The sequence below is a fragment of the Uloborus diversus genome, unplaced genomic scaffold (genome assembly GCF_026930045.1).
Source record: "Uloborus diversus isolate 005 unplaced genomic scaffold, Udiv.v.3.1 scaffold_14, whole genome shotgun sequence".
Classification (NCBI taxonomy): domain Eukaryota; kingdom Metazoa; phylum Arthropoda; class Arachnida; order Araneae; family Uloboridae; genus Uloborus; species Uloborus diversus.
This window is the reverse complement of record NW_026558098.1, coordinates 8,614,624-8,633,017: the sequence shown is the minus strand read 5'-3', so window position 1 is coordinate 8,633,017 and position 18,394 is coordinate 8,614,624. Positions and strand designations below refer to the sequence as shown.

The following is an 18,394-nucleotide window of genomic DNA, read 5'->3' as shown; positions in this document are numbered from 1 at the left end:
CTCTGCTTCTGCTAAAGCTGGTATCGATAAAAAAAATAATAGATTCTTCCATTTCAGGCTGTAAAACGGATGTTTGTCTTTCCATACAATCCGTGGTCAGACAATAACAGGATCCCAAGTTGATATTAACATTTGTAACTGTGTTTCTCAACCTTAAATGACATTTATAAATTAAAAGGCACAGGCGGCTCGCAAGGGAGACAACCGCCCCCTCACTTCCAAAAGTAGAGTAATAAATTAACAATCGATTGAAAATGGATTCTTTTAGAGTGGATTGATTTTTTTGCAGGAATAAAAACTAAAAAAGTACAAATGAATGGACTTTTCTTATGCTAATTCATAAGAATGCAACTTTGAATTGGAAGGGAGAAGTTTAAACTTTTTATCCGTTCTGATTTTTGAGGCCACATTCCATACTTTTAGAGGCATTTTAATCAGTAAACTAACGCTACCATCTAAATATATAGCCTAATTTTCCAAAAAAAAAAAATCAGCTTCAGAGGTGCCCCCCCCCCCAACACCCCTTATTTCTGTCCCTCTGATTTTTTGGTGCACTACTTGCCTATGCAAAAAAGTTTAAAAGTTTGGGTTACACTTTTTTTCTCCTAAATAAATTCAATACATGATGCAGAGAAGACCATCCCCCTAAGATCAAGGGCGCATCCCCTATAAATATCGCAAAGAACCCCCCGAAAAAAAAATGAGAAAAATATTCCTCAAAATAAACCAGCCCAAAAATTTCAACGGCATAATCTGCGTCATGAACCCCCCCTAGGGAGGCACTCCTGCATGATATTTTCTCTAATAAATTAACTTTACTTTGTGCTTTAAGTACTGTTTATTTTTAATATACACATATGAAATTACCTACCATTCATATTTTTACTGAGAATTGTACTTTATGCTTTTGTTTAAATTTTTGGGACAGGGTGTAAGGTCACTTACACTGCAAGAACTTATGATGAAAGTTTAAGGCAACAACTTAAAATAAGAATTTAAACATAACAAAATTTAACTCACCTCGATATTGTACAGAAATGTAACTGTCATGTATAGTACTTGAAAAAACATTCATCTTACCTTGTACTTTAGGCAAAAACAAAAAAAAATGTTTCTAAGAATTTACCCAATATCGAACGGTGGGGGGGGGGGGGGTGAGCTGGGTTTTCCATAAAACTAATTCATCTCAATCCAATAAAAGAATAGCAAATACTTTTGTCAAGTAACACAGACTACAGGTTGGCGAAATTGGGCTGGTATAATAGCAATTTATTGCTTTTTTTTGGTATTTTTAAAAGTTAGTCAGAAAATGAAAACAAAATTGGCCGTGAATAGTATCTTAAAATTAATTAATTGGTAAATTTGCAAAAAAAAAAAACCTGATTTTACTGACCAATTTTTAAAATGCAGACTTTAACTGACCAATTTTATGCGCTGAGAGCAGTACTTACTTAGTTGATATCGAAATCTATTCAACACAAGTTGTCAACTGCATGTTGGGCAAATAGTTAATTTCATTAACTTATTCAATCATTCACTTAAATTCTTATTCATACTTTGTTATTCAGACATTTACTTTTTCTCATACATCAATTAATTTTTCATTGTTTCACTATTTATTCATTCTCGTTAATTTATAATTTTAATAAACATTTTACGAAAAAGAAACAAAAATTATTTTATTGAAAATATTTTATTTTCACTTCGCTTAAAATGAAAACTAATATTTCAATACACTTGAATTACATAACACATGGTTGTTTCTTTATGCTCTATAACCTGCAAAACAAATTCCCAATTTGTTCAGTTCGAACAGTAATTATCAATATTCAGTAAGTTACCGCCCATTAGCCTGGGCTAAGGCAGAAATACATGAAATACACCGCCAGCTCAGTCATTTCCAGCCGAGGATCAGAGCCTTTATGCTTATTAGCACTCATCACGGCATAGGAAAGTGACTTTTCCATCTCCAGCTCATTCCTTTCCTGTTGGGCTGATGGTGCATAAGCACTCATCAGCCAGCATTAAGTTTATAACGACGGCAAATGCCTTTAAACAATGTTTACATGAATACGGTTTCTCGCCAGTATGTTTTGTCAGATGTCGCTTTAAATTTGAAGCATCCGAAAATGCTTTTGAGCACTGTTTACAGGAATACGGTTTCTCCCCAGAATGGGTTCTCAGATGCCTTTTTAAATGAGAGACGCTTGGAAATACTTTTGAACAGTGTTCGCATGAATACGGTTTCTTGCCAGTATGAGTTCTCAGGTGTGATTTTAAGCTTTCGAATCGGGAAAATGTCTTTGAACAAATTTCACAGGAATGCGGCTTCTCTCCAGTATGGGTTCTCACATGCATTTTAAAGTTTATAACGACGGCAAATGCCTTTAAACAATGTTTACATGAATACGGGTTTTCGCCAGTATGTTTTCTCAGATGTGTCTTTAAAGTTGAAGCATCCGAAAATACCTTTCAGCACTGTTTACAGGAATATGGTTTCTCCCCAGTATGGGTTCTCAGATGCCTTTTTAAATGAGAGGCACTTGGAAATGCTTTTGAACAGTGTTCGCATGAATACGGTTTCTCGCCAATATGGGTTCTCCTATGCGTTTTTAAGCTTAGAGTGTCGGAAAATGCCTTTGAACAATGCTTACATGAATACGGTTTCTCGCCAGGATGTTTTTTCAGATGTGTCTTTAAATTTGAAGCATCCGAAAATGCTTTTGCGCACTGTTTACAGGAATACGGTTTCTCCCCAGTATGGGTTCTCAGATGCCTTTTTAAATGAAAGGTGCTTGGAAATGCTTTTGAACAGTGTTCGCATGAATACGGTTTCTCGCCAATATGGGTTCTCTTATGCGTTTTTAAGTCTAGAGCGTCGGAAAATGACTTTGAACATTTTTTACATGAATACGGTTTCTCGCCAGTATGTTTTTTCAGATGTGTCTTTAAACCTGAAGCATCCGAAAATGCTTTTGAGCACTGTTTACAGGAATACGGCTTCTCCCCAGTATGGGTTCTCAGATGTGTCTTTAAATTTGAAGCAAACGAAAATGCTTTTGAGCACTGTTTACATGAAAACGGTTTCTCGCCAGTATGTTTTCTCAGATGTGTCTTTAAATTTGAAGCATCCGAAAATGCTTTTGAGCACTGTTTACAGGAATACGGCTTCTCCCCAGTATGGGTCCTCAGATGCCTTTTTAAATGAGAGGCGCTTGAAAATTCTTTTGAACAGTGCTCGCATGAATACGGTTCCTCGCCAATATGGGTTCTCTTATGCGTTTTTAAGTTTAGAGCGTCGGAAAATGCCTTTAAACAATGTTTACATGAATACAGTTTCTCGCCAGTATGTTTTTTCAGATGTGTCTTTAAATTTGAAGCATCCGAAAATGTTTTTGAGCACTGTTTACAGGAATACGGTTTCTCTCCAGTATGGGTTCTCAGATGCCTTTTTAAATGAGAGACGCTTGGAAATGCTTTTGAACAGTGTTCGCATGAATACGGTTTCTTGCCAGTATGGGTTCTCAGACGTGATTTTAAACTTTCAAGATGAGAAAATGCCTTTGAACTTTGTTCACAGAAATACGGCTTTTCGTCAATATGAGATCTCAGATGTAAATTTAAGCTTCCACGGTGGGAAAATGCCTTCGGACAAATTTCACAGGAATACGGTTTCTCGCCAGTATGGATTCTCCGATGTGATTTTAAGTTTTCGATTCGGGAAAATGTCTTTGAACAAATTTCACAGGAATGCGGCTTCTCGCCAGTATGGGTTCTCACATGCATTTTTAGGTTTATAACGCTGGCAAATGCCTTTAAACAATATTTACATAAATACGGTTTCTCGCCAGTATGTTTTCTCAGATGTGTCTTTAAATTTGAAGCATCCGAAAATGCCTTTGAGCACTGTTTACAGGGAATATGGTTTCTCCCCAGTATGGGTTCTTAGATGAATTTTTAAATGAGCGACGCTTGGAAATGCTTTTGAACAGTGTTCGCATGAATACGGTTTCTCTCCAATATGGGTTCTCCTATGCGTTTTTAAGTTTAGAGCGTCGGAAAATGCCTTTGAACAATGTTTGCAAGAAAACGGTTTCTCGCCAGTATGTTTTTTCAGATGTGTCTTTAAATTTGAAGCTTCCGAAAACGCTTTTGAGCACTGTTTACAGGAATACGGTTTCTCTCCAGTATGGGTTCTCAGATGCCTTTTTAAATGAGCGACGTTTTTAAATGCTTTTGAACAGTGTTCGCAAAAATAGTTGTTTTTTGAGTGAAGAAGGATCTCAGACTGATGTGCCATTGCGAAAGAATATAAAAGTGTTCTTTCATAGAATTTCCAAGATGATGGATATTTTTTATTAAGAAAAATTTCTTGCATTAGCTTCCCTGAGCACCAGCTGCCATCTGATAGTTAAATTGTCATCAAGATCTTTTCATTAAACTATAGCAAACTTTTTTTTTCTTTTATAAATGGGCTTAATAAGTATATGCGTAAATTGGTTACCAATAAAATCTCTTTCATACACAACGGTACTGCATCGCTTTTAACTGTCTTAACCTTCTATTTTAAGTTCTAAAAACAAAATTAACCATTTACTGCCGAGAAGGTTTTTTTTTTTTTTTTTTTTTTTTTTTCCTGTTTTGAGATTTTTTACATTTTAATGTAATTAAGGGTAATTTAAAATGTCAGAAATACTCATTTTACTCATTTTGTGTGGTTCAGTGTTCAGTTAATTTTCCTTTTCAAACAATCATGGAAACTAACACACAAGTGTTTTACTCATGGCCAGTTTGTATTTCACACAACATGCACTGCAGTCTTCCGTTTGTTGATGTCACAACAGGCTAAGGAACATATAAATTTAAAATTTAAGGAATTTCCCTAGACGATCATTTCGACATGAGTCTTCAGACGAAAGCAGAAACAAAGGTGCGTAGTATATAGGGAGTGTCAAAGTTCGGTATCACACTTGCTGCATTCCAACATGAAATCTTGATTATAGCTGAAAACAAATAAAAAATATATAAGAATTATATTACATGAAAAAAGAACTTTTTAATACAGAGCCCTTAGGTGCTTAATATGTAAAGGTTCTACTTGGTTTTAACTATAAGTTACAGTCTTGTCAAAAACCTGACCGTTAAAAATAACAAAAACGTGTCTGAGCTATCGCAATAATATTATGTAACAGCAAGATATCCATATTTGTACATTAGTTATTGCTCACTTAAATGCTCGAACTTTTACCTGGAATGCTTTTTCACAGTAAAACATTATTAAATTATTAAGTTTGTTTGTTAACTAAAAATAAGTGTACCACACTAGACCATTCAGTACGAAAGAGCATGCACTTTTATGAATTATAGTTTTTAGAGCATACATTTTTTTCTTAAGAGTTCATTTCATGTATAATTTCTGTCGTTTGGTGTTTTATATTTTTTATAAAGAATATGGTATAAATAAAAAATAATGGTTGCAAAGAAAATCATTGATTGTAACAGTAAAACTTATACACATCACGTAAAAAAAACACCTAGAAAATTATTTGTTTTCTGCAAAATATATTATGGCCAAAAGAAGGTTTTACTTTTGCACTCTCAGTGATGCATAAATATATTTAAAAAATCGGTATCTGGAGAGAGATAAATCACGGTTTTAAAAATCTGATATTATCCTGTTATTACATAATACTTTAAGCCATCATCAAAAAATAAATTGCAATGTGAGCAATGGGAAGTTCGATGATGATATTTAAAAAAGAGTAATTAAAAAAAAGAAACTCTTAAAATAAGAAAAAATGAAAATGAAAAATATATTCTAAGTGAATCCAATTAAACATCTAGTTAAAAGAATTCTTTAATGAGAAATGATTTACAGAATAATGAATCATAAAAACTGTTACAAAGTATTTCGGATTAATTAATGCTAAAATAAAATATCTAAATATATAAATGTGCCGGTTTGTCTTTCTTTGTTAGTACCCGATGGCCAGGAGGCGCATAGCACCTACAGCCATTCGAACGTGCCCTGGAGGTCTGAACCTCGAAGCCGAATTCTACATTTCGAATTAGCAACTGTTCACAATAACTGTTATTAAGTTTTCGAGTGAAATAATGCTAACAAAATATATGTGTATATACAGAAATAAAATAACAAATATAAAGGATATCCAAACTGAAATGAATTTCAAACTAGCTAATGTGTGCATCACATGACTTCCTTTTACTGCAATTTAATGTCATTTTCCCAATTTTGACAATTTTAATGTGATTCAATAGTTTGCTCTCTAAATATCACCACCAATGGCCAAATTAAAACCAGATTTAAAAAAAAAAAAATTTTTTAATCTCCAAATTTTTGGCGACGAAAAGACTGGCGATAGATCGCTAAGTGTCCGCCAAATTATAACACCACTTAGGTATACATCGTAATTAACAATGATTTCCCCACCAAAAGGGGCAAAAGACCCCTTTAGAAACACCGGAATGCAACCAAAAGGGGGAGGCGCACAACTAGACCCCACTAGGGGTCTAGCATACCAAATGTCAACTTTCTAGGACATACCGTTCATGAGTTATGCGACATACATACGGACGTCACGAGAAAAGTCGTTGTAATTAACTCGGGGAATGTCAAAATGGATACTTCGAGTTATATACGTTCTTAGGCACTTATCCGCGTGTGGTCGGGTTGAAAAAAAAAACTCATGATTAATTCGGGGGGTGAGCAAAATGGAAATTAAGGCCGAATTTTGAGTGAAAATCTTTTCGCGAATACAATGCTTCCTTTTTCGTAAAAGGAAATTAAAACGAAAGATGTAAAAAAATACTAGCTGCGCTCTCCTTTGTTGCATGTGATCAACCTCGTGTATAAATTTTCTGCCAAATGACGCGTTTTCAGCATTCAATGTTAAATGAAAGAAAATAAATTAGGGAACGTTGTCGTGAGCCTGAATGATGGCGATAGTCCCTAAAAATTCTCATTAAACCTGAACCTTAGTCGCGAAAAATTCCCATTTGAATGAGAGAAATTTGTAAATGTAGTTTACGCGCCCCTAAAACTCAAAATTCTCGAATGAATGAAAAAGACATAGATGTGAAAAGATCCCTAGAATAAAGGCAATATTCCCGAAACAGCGTCAACAGACCCTTTGAATTCTCTTTCGAAGTAGGAAAACAGTACACAAAAATCTCCAGTTTAATTTCGACATCAGTCCCTAAACTTCCTTTATTGACTGAGGACAATAGTCTTTAATTATCTATCAGGGTAAACATAAAACAGCCCCTAAAAATTCCCATTAGTAGGGGAATGTGGGGCAGTTTTAAATAGTTCTGATAACTGAGCTTTTTCAAAATTAACTAATTGGAAATTTGTTTGAAAATACACAGAAAGAAGATGGCATTTTATAATAAAACGCATTGAAACAGTATTTTTATTTTTGGCAGTAAATTTGCCCCTTCAAAAAAAAAAAAAAAAAGTTGGAAAATTTTCATTTTTTTTTTCATGGGGCAAACAAAGTGAAAAATCAAATATTTTTTGCAATGAAATATTATCTTTTCGATTATAAAACATACATTTAATCACTTGATTCAGTAAACAAAAGTTTTAATAAATGAATGAAAAGTTACAGAAACAATAAAGGAAAAATTAAATTAATTAATTAATTAATGCATGAAGAAAAATAAATAAGTGAGTAAAAGAGTGAATTAATATTGAAAGAAGTGAATGGATAAATAAATAAGTAAATTACTTTCCAGGAATAGAAAAAAAATGATAAAAACTGAATGCGTAAGTGATTTAATAAATGATTGAGTGAGGAAACAATTCACTTTGCCCCGCATGTACTTAACAAATTGTAAAAATAAAAAATAAAGAGCAGATGTGTGCATCACATAACTTCCTTTTGCTTAACCCTTAATATGTTCTCAGAAACACAGAGCTATGAAGAAATCCTATTTTTATTCATAAAAAAAGGAAATTTTTTCCATTTTTTCATGAAAAAAAAAACGTTTTTTTTTTCCACCACTTTAAAATTTAAAGAAATTTTACATCTCTAGTTATGTTGCAATAGTTGATAAATTTCTTTGTAGTACATCCAATGAAGTACTGACGGGTTTCAAAAGAGTCATTAGATGTTTCACTTTTTTATGTAGTTCAATATGATTAATTATGTTTTTATGTATACTATATGTATTTCATCGTCATATTCATTAATAATTTTCAAGAAAATATCTTTACTTTGTATGTATGTCTCTAAGCATTTAATGTGACTGTTCCATTCCGATCTTCAATTTCTGTTATCCTAGTACAGCGTTTCTTAAATTGTCTTCCGCGGATCCCCGGGGTTCCACGGAGCTCTCTCAGAAGTTCCACGATACCTGCATGTTTTCTTTTCACACCTTTCAAATTTTCCTCTTAAAAATCGAGAAAAATAATGCCTCTTCAAGATTAAAAATAAATTTACTTTTACTTTCGTATAATAATCTGAGCATTATTCCCCAATCAGAGTTAGCCACTACAGGAATAATTTTATTTGTCGCTTAAAATAATGCAAATTTTCGGCAATTAATAGTAATCTGAAATTGTGCCTTTAAGGTTTAAACTTCGAAATTTTCCCAGGAGTAACCCCAAAATACCTTCCTTTTACATGTCTCTAAAGACAGTCAAAGATTTTGTTTTAAAAATTTCAATTTCGAAAAAGTTCTGGAAGAAGCTAACTCCCTAATATTACCAAAAAAAAAAAGGTTTAAAGGTGACTTCAATGCTAGAAAAATTTTGGGAGGACACCCTAAACCTCCTTTCCTACAAGCCTACAGCATTACTGAATATTGCCTAAAATTGCGATTTTTGACGTCAATGTCAAATATTTTGCCTTCTATGCGACGCACTCTCCCAGCATCTTTGGCAGCAGTTAAAATAACAATTTCAAAGTTTAAGGAGTAGTGGTCAAGAGCATCTAAATGGTTAAGCTCCGTCTGATGTGATACGTTCAAGTCTCTGATTTATAAATAACTAAAATATTGCTGAAAAATAAGAGATATTTTAATTTTCCAGGTCTAAAAAGTTTTTGTGTAAATTTAAGTAAACTATTTATACTATTGTAGGTGAAACATCAGTATTTCTTATCCTAATCAAGAAAATATTTCAATAGTATAAATCATGCATAAATTCTGAGGCAATTTTTCCTTTTAAAAATACTTAGAATCACAAGTGGGAGTTAATTGGTAGGGCTCGACCGATGATATTTTTTGGCCGATGAGCCGATGCCGATTGTTGGCCGATTGTTTTCCTCCAAACGACCGATTGCCGATGGCCGATGCCGTTGGTCGAGGGCAAAAAAAAAAAAAAAAAAAAAAAAAAATTGATAAGATTGTCAGGGATTTAAAGGATCATTGATTCATTTCACTTTACTTCCTTTCTACGAGTAAGAAATTGTGATCACGAAAAAAAAACCAGATTTCGACCGAAATTTCTATTTTACGATCAACCAATTTAAACTTCACAAATCTTTTCGGCACATCTGTATGCATACATACTTAAGAAAATATAAATGACCGAAATATCCATTTTGAACGCCTCCTCAGTTAATTATCACAAATTCTTTTGTGATGTCTTCATGCGCATAAACTTGCGTCACTCAAAAACGTTATGAAATAGTAAATTGAAAACTCATACGTACGTAGTATGATCTAAAAGTTCGAGGAAAAGTTGTATAAAACCTTACCCTGAATAGTTCGCATTACCGAGGCACATCTATCTACAAAAAATTAGCAAACAGAAAATTAGCTAAAAAATGAGCAATTACAAATAATTGTTAATTTTTTAGTCACCTTGAACGACTATGTACTTCTGCCAACGTTCATATAGCTTTTAGAAGCACTCCTGGAAGACATTTTTCGCAACCTCCTGTAAGGCCTGTTGCGCTGCTTCTATAACTTCATCTTGGGGAAGAAGGCGACTTTCATGTTGAGGATGCACGGTTCGATTGGTCAATACTCTGATATGACAAACAAATAACGTAACGTTTCGTCGGACTTAGCTCCGTGTGACTTTTACCTGTTCCCAGCAAAAAAACATTTGCATGTACGTCGCTTTCTTCTATCAAGAGAAGATGAAGCTACATCACAGAAGGTAGCGAAAAATGGTTTCCAGGAGTGTTTCCAAAAGTTATATGAGCACTGGCAGAAGTACATAGTCCCTTGAGGTGACCTTTTGAAGGTGGATGTGCTTCGGTAATGTGAACTATTCTGGGTAAGGTTTTATACAGCTTGTCCTCGAACTTTTGGATCGTACTACGTACAATCTGTATAGGGTGTAGTTATGCTTCTCCTTTTTTGACTGCTGCATGATGAAAGAGAAAGAACAACAGCCAAAAAAAAAAAAGAAGAAAAACAAAGATACTGTTTAGTAACCAACAGATTTTTTTTTTTTAAATTGAACATATAACTAAGATTTCAGTAATATTGTAATAATGTATGGATTTAAGTACAGTAAACATAGTTAAAAAACATTAAATTATGTAGTTTAATCATTCAAAAAAATTAAGAATAAAACAATGAAACCGTCAACAAATTACGCAATTAAAGTGGAAAGATTGCACGTAAACATTTTGTAGTCATCAAATTAAACAAAAAAGGTAACAGATAAATTACAATACTAAATTATAATAGGAATATTTTTATACTCATTTAAAATTTATGCATAGAAAAGTTTGCATATTTCATAAAAGCTATAACAGTGACATAAATTTTGCTGAAAAAAGAAATAGCCACGAAAAGAGCGAGGTTCTCAAAACGAAGCTAGAATAAACAAACTCAATATTTACACCAAGTTAATAACTGAATACATATGCTACTTGATATGATGTTTGCACACGTAATATTGAACAATTTGATTGTTTAATCTTTTATGAAGCTTTATAAACAAGTTCAAATTAAATTTTTCAATTTAACAATAATTTTCTGGAATTTAAAAAAATGCATAATAGAAAATCCTTGAAACTTTTCTATAAAAAACGAAAATAACTTATTCATTGATTTTATATAAATACATAAAAATAGTTGGTTGCGCGGAAGGTTGCTCGCGTTGCTCACAACAGGGGCTACCATTTTCTAGTGTGTATCCATGTGTATGCGCTTGTTCTTCGTCGAATCGCGCATTTAATTTCTACACCGGCTATTTAATTTCCGCTCATGGATGAGATCAATAAACGGAGACTTAATGCGGCTCTTGCAGCCTTAATTGTACGGGGGATTATTAAAAGAAGGCAGAAAAAAAGGAAGTGGTCCAGGCAATGGCTTCTAAGAAGAGTACAGCTTGGATGCTATGACAATTTGATGCAAGAATTAGCACTAGAGGTAAGCTTTTTTTTGTATTAATGAACTTTTTAAATTAATTCTTTTACCAAAATTGTGCTTGCAATTTAAAACAGAAATAATATATCTTTATGAACTCAGTTGAATCATATTTTATAAATCACAAAGATCGAAAAAAACTTTATCTTATATTTATTATATTTTTACTATGAAACTGTTTGCATAAGAAAGTAGACCTTACAAAAAATTATTACAGCCAGGGCTTAATTTGCATGGGAACTCAGCTCCTCTTCTTTTCAATTTTTTACGAATCATATCATCATATCAAGCCCATAAGGTACTTTACTTTTATATCACATCAGCAATAGTTTATTTAAAATATAATAAAACTAGTGTGAATAGTAATTTCAGTCGATGAAGTTCAATGAATAATTCATGCTCACCAAACTAATGTATTTGACATAATATGAGTAATATAGTTTTAATATTTTTATCATAGGATCATGAAGGCTATCGCAGATTTCCACGAATGGACACAGAGACTTTCCAGCTTTTGTTAGAGAAGGTGGAACCTCTGATAGCAAAACAGGATACGGTAATGAGAAGAGCTATCCCTGCAGGAGAGCGCTTAGCAATTACCCTGCGATATTTAGCCACAGGTAAGATAAAATTGTTACATTGAGTTTAATTATAAGAAAATTTTATTTCCTGTCGGTTTAAGCCGACTGTATCAACGAAGCATTTTTTGAGGTTATATGTAGTCAAACCTTAAAATCTCGAAACTCTTGATATATTCGAAATGAATCTTCTGCATTTCCTATTAAAATTCCTATGTATTTTCATTAGAAAATACATTATTTTCATTTCACTAGAAATTTGTTTTTTTAAACCCTCTTTCCCTGCCCTCCCTCTATCCCTGCAGGAGAGCGCTTAGCAATTACCCTGCGATATTTAGCCACAGGTAAGATAAAATTGTTACATTGAGTTTAATTATAAGAAAATTTTATTTCCTGTCGGTTTAAGCCGACTGTATCAACGAAGCATTTTTTGAGGTTATATGTAGTCAAACCTTAAAATCTCGAAACTCTTGATATATTCGAAATGAATCTTCTGCATTTCCTATTAAAATTCCTATGTATTTTCATTAGAAAATACATTATTTTCATTTCACTAGAACTTGTTTTTTTAAACCCTCGATATGTTGAAATTTTTGGACTGAAGCATGTTTCAATTCCTGGTACTTTTTCATCCCTTGTCAAAATTTTGAAAATAGGGGATTAATAGAATTAAGTACCCAGTAAAACTGAATTCCTGGCATTCATTACTGCACCTGGCATTTAAATTAAAATATTTTGACAAAAAAAAAACAATTACTGCAGAAATATTATTATAACTCATATTGGAAGGTAGCTAGAGTATTTTCTCAGAACATGATGGGTTTTTATGAAATACAGTAGATATTATACATAAATGTTGGATGTGCAAGATTACAAAGAAAGAAAATTAATTCCTACTTTTAAGTTAATTTTCTCTTCTGTGTAAAAGATGTTTTTTGCCATCAATTCAATTTTATGCATATGCATGCCTGTGTAAAATTTAAATCAACATATGACTGCTTTGATTCACATTTTCAAGTAGCCAAGCTTCACTTCTTGCATTAAGAGAGGAGAAAAAATTAGAAAATCTAGTTCTTTCAACTTTTTAATTCTTTAATTGAGGCAAATATTTGCATAAATTAAAAAAAAAAAGTTTAGAATGACAAATTGGCTCAAAAAGAAAAAAAAAAGACATTTCATATTAACGTTCCATCTTCAAATGAGACAATTGTTTAATCTAAACCACTTTTCAAATGTTTTCTTTCAATCCTCAAACAGTGTGTGTAAATTTTTATTTACAGTAGAGTCTCGAAAATCCGATGTAATTGGGACTCTCCCCACTTTGGATTACTGAAAACTTAGATTATCCTAAAAATTCTATGTACTACATTAAGACATGCGCTGTTTACTTCCTTACACTATGAAATAGAAATATTGTCTCCTCTAAAAATTTATCACTCAAATATCAACATAAATTTATATTTTAATCAACCCTAAATGAGTTTTGATTAGTTTTTTTTTTCTGTCTGCACGTACTTGTATGTAAACTTGCAGGCAACCAAAAACTGCCCTTTGATCGTCCTCGAATAAGTTTTGTCGTGACTATTGTTTCTATGTGTGAGCGTACATATGTACCTCCCATAATGCAAAAATGTTAGTCATAGAAGGGTAAAATTTTGTATATACTCTTCGTACAGCGTCAAGTTTTGCACTTCCCTTTTAAATTGCAATCGGATGTTCCAAAAGGGCGGTTTGCTCATCCTTTGGAGCAAAACAATGTTTTAATTTCAAGCTATTTTTTGTATCAATCTACTTCCTACTTTCTCGAAGGCATTTCTTAATCCATCTCTAACAGTCGAAGAATATTTTATGTCAATTGGCAAAAGTTATTGATATAAAGTTTTCAATTTCTTTCTGTATATTGTTAGGAAAGTTCTACATAGCAAAATATTTCTGTTTTCAAACTAACATTTTTTGTCTGTAAAAAGTATACATTAAAGATGTCAAAAAAGCACCTTGGATTAAGCGGAACCTCGAATTTTCGAGACTCTACTGTATTTTTTAAAAAGCAGCGAATTCAAAAGTAGTTTGTACTTGCTAAATTTTTGAAAAAACGTCAGTTGTAGTTGTAATTAACAACATTTGTAATAAAGTAGTTATAGTTTGCTACAAAAAAAAAAAAAGAACACTGGGCCTGGCAGTATATGCATATGGTCCTGTAATTTATATCTGAGGCCCTGTACATATCGATTTGCAAAGTAAAGGAAGGAATACGATGGAAAATTCTGAATTCCAAAAATGCTTCTCAACTCAAGAAATATAGGGTACCACTGGCTTATTTTACTGCCTCGTTTAAATAACACATGTATTTTTTTTCCAGGAGAGACTCAGTCGTCCATGGGTTTCAACTTCCGAGTAGCGCCTAACACCATTTCTGGCATTATTCCAGCTGTGTGCACAGCTATTTATGATGTCCTACGAGATGAATACCTTCGAGTACCACAATGCCCTGAAGACTGGCAGGAAATTGAAGCAGAATTTCGGGAGTTATGGAATTTCCCCAACTGTATCGGGGCTTTAGACGGGAAGCACATCAGCATTGAACCGCCGCCAAACTCTGGTTCTGCATACTACAATTACAAGCATTTTTTCAGTATTGTTTTGATGGCATTGGTGGATGCTAATTTAATGTTCATATCTGTCGATGTGGGGACGAACGGCAGAGTCAGTGATGGTGGTGTGTGGGACAAGTGCAAATTGAAAAAGGTTTTGGAATCCGGTGGGCTTTCAATTCCAAAAGCCAAGCCATTGCCTGGTTCAAATGTGCTTGCTCCACATGTCATCGTTGCAGATGATGCCTTCCCACTCGGCATTCACATTATGAAGCCGTACCCTGGCGATTCTCTGTCAGAAGAGCAGAGAATTTTTAATTACAGACTGTCAAGAGCCCGTCGAGTTTCAGAAAACGCTTTCGGAATTATGGCTTCCCGCTTTCGCATTTTCCAGGTGAAAATTCTGACTAAACCTGCGAAAGCAATTAGAATAGTGATGGCAGCCTGTGTTCTGCATATTTTTTTGAGAGCAAGGTGTAAAAATCTATACTCTCCAGCATCAATTGTTGACCATGAAGATGTTGAAAATCTGGAAGTTCATCCAGGTAGTTGGAGGCACACACAAAACAGTTTCACTTTCAGTAATGTACGTAGGAACTCTGCACATGGAACAGTTCTGGCGAAACAAGTTAGAAATCGCTTCAACACCTATTTTAATGGTTCTGGAGCTGTTCCATGGCAGAGAGCAATGTGCAACTTTCATTAGGCTGCTTTGTTTTTTTTTTTTTTTTCACCAATTTTTGTCACGCAAAAATGTATGAATGGTGTTGAAAGTTTTTCTTAAAAAAATGAAGCACATAATTTTTGTTAATGTATATATGTGTGTAAAATAATTAGTCATATTCACAAATTTCTAACTTATTTTTAATTAAATACCATATACAGTATGCCCTCGATATCTCGAAAATCTTGATATGTTGCAAAATTAATTTCTCCCTTCCTTTTGTGTATTTATCTAATGTCATTTTTCATCCTCATGTCGAAGATTTTTTAATCAAAACCTTGTTATGTCGAATATTTTTCAAAGTCAAATATAATTGTTTTGGAAAAACTAGTTTATTGTCTCGAAGCAATTCAAAGAATGTTTCAAAACATTTTTCATACCCTTCATTATTTCTCTCATGGGTTAATAATGATTCGGAGAAGCTTATGTACTGTCACTTTCATCCCAAAGCCTGGTGGAGTCACAAAATTTAAGTCTTAGAAAGCCAAAAAACCCACTTAAAACATTTCCCCTCTTCTCACGCCATTTTGTTGAACGTTTTGACCCTATTTCCATCTTCGTAAAAAGAGATGAACGGGAAAACCCCTTTCAAAACACAGAAATGGTGCATTCCTTTGTTTAACTTCTTTTGTTTCTGGGCTCATTTTAAAAATTTAAATTTTTGTTATTGTATTAAGACTTTTTTTCAACTTTCATTACATGTTTCCACTTATTTTTAACTATCAAGACTAGTTATTAGAATGTAATTTTATTATGATTATTACCTTGTTCTCTTGAAAACTCGATACTGTCCCTTGGACATCAAGAGTCTGTAATTCATTAAACTTCAAACATGCAGTGCATTGACAATCTCCTTGATAATGCACAATAACATAAATTTCTTTATCGAAGCTTCTCGCCTTTTTAGGCTGACTTCCAGTTTTCCTCTTAGGAATGATTTTCTTATACATTTTACAGTTTAACTTAAAAAGATAATTGCTACAAACTGTCTAAAATACACCATGAAAAAAAAAAAAAGAAAAGAATCAGTAAACTTCTGTTGCAACTAATACCGATACAATGAACAAAGCATTCGGTACCGTTTTAAAACCATTAAGGTAATGTATAAAAAATTTTGTTTTAACAAAACAATTTTTTCAAAAATCGCTTACAACAAAATGTTTTTCTTAATATCAGTTTGAATATTTTTAACTTATCGCTGTTTTTGAAAATTAAAAAAAGACCTTCACCAGTTGTAACATGAAATTTCGGCTAGCACTTTCAAAACAAAGCCATTCAAGGTAGAAATCTTTTCATGCTGAAACGAAAACTGTAAATAAAATTTCGTGAAAGCCCCAAAACTGCAGTTATGCAACTAGTTCAAGAAAATTTAAAAAAAAATATTTTTTGCTTTATACACACACACACACACATATATATATATATATATATATATATATATATATATATATATATATATATATATATATATATATATATATATATATATGTAGACAGGCTTCCTAAAGCTCCTCTTATTAAATTCATGATTGTTTAATTTCTATTGCTTTTTATGAACTTCTATGTTAATTCAGAAAAACATAATAAATTTTATTACTCATAACTGAAGGTTTCATTTCATGTGTGGTTCCTCTTGTTACATTTAAAGAAGACATACAGATTGTATGAGTTCTCTAGAATTATATATTTTCCCCCCATAACTACTGCATAAAACCTTAGATTTTACATAGGAAGTATTATTTATAGGCATGTAGAAGTTTGAATTTTAAGAAATTATACATAAATTCATCTCTTAAGAGACAAATGTGAAAATTTTTAAATAAAATTCAAATGCTGCTGAACTCATCGGTAAATCTATCATAATAATTATTATTTTTAAACTATGACTTTATAAATATACTGGAAATGTACTAACACTTTAAACTATACTCACAAAACTTTTTTAAGGAATGCATTTATTGAAACATTTGTGCTCAATGTAGAGAAAGAATAAAAGATGTTAACTGAGACACAAGTAGCACTTAAGATAAAAAAGTTGAACGTCACTCATGTATTTGTTACAGTGCAACTGAAAAGCTTTGTGACACAAAATAAATAGAACAATAAAAACTTAATACAGTCATTTTATTCTCTAAATGATAAAAAAAAGACTTTAGTAGCTTCTAGTTAACAACAACAACAACAACAACAAAAAAACAATATATTTAAAGAATAATAATGAATAGAAAAAAATAATAAAAGATTATTACAACATTTATGACTCTACATTGCAATGTAGCATCATCCCCTTCCAGATGCATCATCAAGACGTTGACAATTTCCTTCTCGCACCGATTCTGCAACCTGGGATGAGAAAATTGCCCCAATTTTGAGGCAATATATCTTCCAAAAGCTTCATCCCCAGGTTGTAAAAAATTGGTGTTTGATGAGGAGGAATTTATTCCTGACAATGTCTTGCAGGCCTCCTTCAACAGCTCATCCTCCCCATTATTGGGAGGTTTAGGGGCTTTAGATTGCTTTTTATTAGGCTTGCCTGAATATAATGGGGTGTTGGCAAGCCTTTTTATACCAGCAGTAGGTGTTTTCGGCTGGGTTGGGGCACCAGTTGAGGAGCTGGGCTGGGCGTTAATTTGTGTGGCAGTTGTGCAGCTTGGTTGCAAGCTGTGCTGGACTGCAGAAGAACAGCTTGGTTTTGTCCATTCGCTTGGTGGAGGCATGTTAGTGTGGGCGAGAGGTGAATCTGGAAGAACTACCTCCACTGGTTCTGGGGAATTGGCCAAGTTGTATTCACTCTCCCCCACTTCTTCAAGCAGCTCGGCTATGGCTGGATCCTGGGAAAAGCATAATGACAGTTCATCCTCCTCCGTTGCTTTTGTGGGGGCCTTAAAAAAGTTTTTTACTTTAGAATCACCAGACGGAACATGTGCACTAAACATATCTAAGATATTACAGCAAAATCTTATCACAAAGAATTTCAATAGAAAGAAATATTGAGTTCAATGAAATAAATTTTCAGTCCTGATTTAATTTCCATTATATTGCTTGAATTCCATTGCACAAAAATTTGTGTTATAACAAAAAACATTTGCACTCTCTCAAAATCCATTGCAATGAGATTTCACTGTACAACTAAAAATGTAATAGAG

General features: G+C 33.0%; 1 pseudogene; it reads right to left on the bottom strand.

Annotated features, from left to right (window-relative positions):
* Positions 1 to 1,974: 1,974 nt before the first annotated feature.
* On the bottom strand, positions 1,975 to 17,965 carry LOC129232918 (zinc finger protein 883-like; annotated as a pseudogene).
* Positions 17,966 to 18,394: the final 429 nt, after the last annotated feature.